Below are 3,534 nucleotides of genomic sequence, written 5' to 3'. Positions count from 1 at the left end.
CTAAAACCAGACCCCACCTCAGCTATTTACAGTGTGAACTCAGGATTCAGAAGTGCCAGTTGAGGTGTTTATGACAACACTCTCCAGAGACATAAATGGAAATTACTAAAATTATAGGTGACTTGGCTATTTAGGGGCAGTTCCGCACATTTCTAAATTGGAATGGTGCTTGGGTAGGTGGAAGCCTTGGACATTCCAGCAGCCCTTCTGGAAGCCACACAGTATTAAAGATAGATCTGGCCTGGATCTATGAAGCCAGATCACATGTTGATATTTGCAGTCCTGCGGGTCTTAAACAGAATTCCACTCTGTGAGTTTTGGCTGTGCGTGGACTTCAGCATTAGAATACTCGCCCTCACCAAGTAGCTGCAACATTTTATACCAGAAACCAGATGTTTATTTGTGGAGTTTAGCCTTGCCCACCGTTTACCAAAATAACAGGAAAACTAGACTTTTTTCTATGTTTGAACTGTGTTTTCTTCCCATTACATTCTTGTAATGCCGGGAACATATGTGTAAATAAAAAGACTCCACCAGCACATATTCCTCAAAAAATATAACAAAATTATAACTCATGGAAAAAGTCAGCAGATTTTCCATATAACAAAGATTAACATATAACAATAACAAAGAAACATGTGCTGTTTATGTTTACTCTTACTATTGTCTAAAAATGAGAACCATCAGCACTCGATGGTCCTAATTGCTAAGTGTTTTAGTAGCACTGACATCTTTGTTTCCATTAGAAGCAAAGAAAGAATGACAAAACCTACAATTTTATTTCTAAAATGATATACTGAGACCACAAAAATAACTCTAGTAGAGGTTTATCATGTTTTTGTCAACTCTACTAGCACTTGGAGATATTTTTTAAAGTTGACTAACCAAGGCCTGAAAAAACTTCTAAGAAACAGAGGAAGAGGGAGATAGGTTTAATGGGCAGTGGTTAGGGCTGAGCGCAAGGAGAACACAGGCATAGGGAGAGAGATGGTAATAGGTCGGGGGCGGGGTGTGGGGTGCATACAAGTGGTGAAAAATCTGAGGGGTAAAGAGAGAAATCCTTTCTCTCTGGTAATCTCATATTCTAATTTCAGAGTTTCTAGATGGAGGGCTTCAAAGCTAACATGCATTCTACATCATATCAAATTGAATTATACATTCTTAATGTAAGTTAAGACATTCTTAAAAGAATTAGCAGAAGTTATAAGAAAGAATTTTGGGAAGAGGAAGAGTTTTCCTGGTGTAACTCCAGAGGCTAAATCAGTGGTCGGCAAACTCATTAGTCAACAGAGCCAAATATCAATAGTACAACAATTTAAATTTCTTTTGAGAGCCAAATTTTTTAAACTAAACTATATAGGTAGGTACATTGTTATTAACTTAATTAGGGTACTCCTAAGGCTTAGGAAGAGCCACACTCAAGGGGCCAAAGAGCCGCATGTGGTTCGCGAGCCGCAGTTTGCCGACCACGGGGCTGTCATAAAGGAAACACACCTTTTATTTTCTACACCAAAAACCATAAGCAAAATGAAAAGGCAAGTGGCATGTAAGCATGTGCTCAATACCTATGACGAACGTATCATGACTGAGATACAGGGAACAAAAACTTAAGTGAAAAAAAGATAAATACCAGGGGTGTCAGGCAAATCACAAGGACAAGCCATGGGCAAAAGAAACTCAAGAGCCCAGTGTACAACCTTCTACACTCGCTTCCAAAGGATGAGATGTTCTAGCATCAAGACCATCTTCACACGTAAACAGTAAAGCGAGACAGAAAGGCTTCTGGGACATGCCGACAGACAAGCCTTCTCTGGCCCACGGGCCCTCGGGCAGAGAAGGCCCACTCTCAGGTGGGCAGCTTGACAACACAGCGGAAAAGCCTTTTAGAATGGGTCTAATTCCTGATCCAGTGACTCCATATCTGTGAGCTTACCTTAAGGAAAATATTAAAGATGTTCTCAGATATCTAGAATAAATCATGGCTACATTGTTAATCAAGAGCAAGGCATGCTATAAATATCCAGCAATGGGAAATTGATTATAGAACACCCTGGAACCTCAGGACAGTGAAATGTTAAAAAGGTATTAAAATGAAGTTGTGAAAAGATGTTTAAATGCGTGGAAAGGGTGTACATTAACAAAAACAAACAACTCAAGTGTGTTGAGGCGAGGAAGGCTCTGAAGTGACCTGACATCTAGTGCTTTATAAGTGCTGGCTACTTTTCTAAGAACGATTCCATTTTTGAGAGAAAGATATGTACAAAAACACAGAAATAAAATCTGTGCATATCAACATATCTAGTTAGTTCAGAAATTTGGAAGGTTTCTATTTTCTTCATGTGCTTACTGTATTTTCTGAAATTTCCACTGAAATAAGTGATACTTAGTGTTTTTAGAGATTTAAAAAAAAGAAGGTTTTGAAAAATCAGGTTGTGTATTAAGAGCTAATGCAATGGAAACACATTTATAATATTTGAATAAGGAAAGGGAAATTACAAATCAGCAGTGTGATCCTAAATATGTTTTTAATTATGTATTTAGATATAAATATTATAATAATGCATATTTGTAAACAAATATAAACATTAAAATGATCTATTTTTGCAAATAACTAGTATATACAATACAGTCACAGAAACATGATTGGAAGTATACACAATAGAATGTTGGACACATCAGTGATTATTTTGGATATTGGGATAGCGAGTGCTTTTCAGGAGTTTTGTGTGCGTTTTTTAAACACCCTGTGAGAAAGAGAGAATGTAGAACTTCCTGGAATTCAAGCCCACCCAGGGTCAAGGCCTTGGGTCACGCTGGCCCCTCAGCACTCCCTCCACATGGAAAGTAACCAGGTCCTGTGATTTGTTCAATATGCTTGCATTTCTGCCTTGTTTCTGCTGCCACCTGCCCAGATGCAACTTCCACTGCTCAGTCATGGCTTCCATAAGCCCTCTCCCTGCTCACAGATGCCCACCCATCAGTTACCCCCACACCTCCACCTGGGGCTGAAGGCCCCCACTGTCCCAGGCAACTTGCCTGCTGCATTCCTTCCTATACACGCTGCCTTATGAACCAAATAGCTCTACTGCGATCGCTCCAAATGCACTCTATGGTTTCCCACCTCTGATTTTGCTCAAACTGCCCCAACTACCACACACCAGAGGCCTTGCCTTATCTCCATGTTGCCTTTGCGGCATTGCTCAGAACCCATCATTTGTGATTCCCGCTCCTCCCTCCCAGAGAAAATGCATTTTTCCCTTCCAGCCCACTCATGTTATACAACGAATAAAAAGAGCAATACAAATAAGATTTTACCTTCTCTATTAGATGGATTGTATTTCCCTACACCCTTCCCTTAGCCCAGAAACCCAGTAAGAGGAAATTAAGGTTTGGATGCAAACCAAAGGCTTTCCAAGACAGGAGACTGTACATTCCATCAATGCAATCCTTTAATAAGTGAACGGATCTGCTTAGGGCTCCAAAGACTCTGCTGCTACTTTCCCAGGAGTAAAGAAGCGGCTCCCGGCGGTGTCC

This window comes from Myotis lucifugus, unplaced genomic scaffold (genome assembly GCF_000147115.1).
Source record: "Myotis lucifugus unplaced genomic scaffold, Myoluc2.0 scaffold_199, whole genome shotgun sequence".
NCBI lineage: Eukaryota > Metazoa > Chordata > Mammalia > Chiroptera > Vespertilionidae > Myotis > Myotis lucifugus.
The sequence above is the reverse complement of the archived record's forward strand: the minus strand, read 5'-3'. Positions refer to the sequence as shown.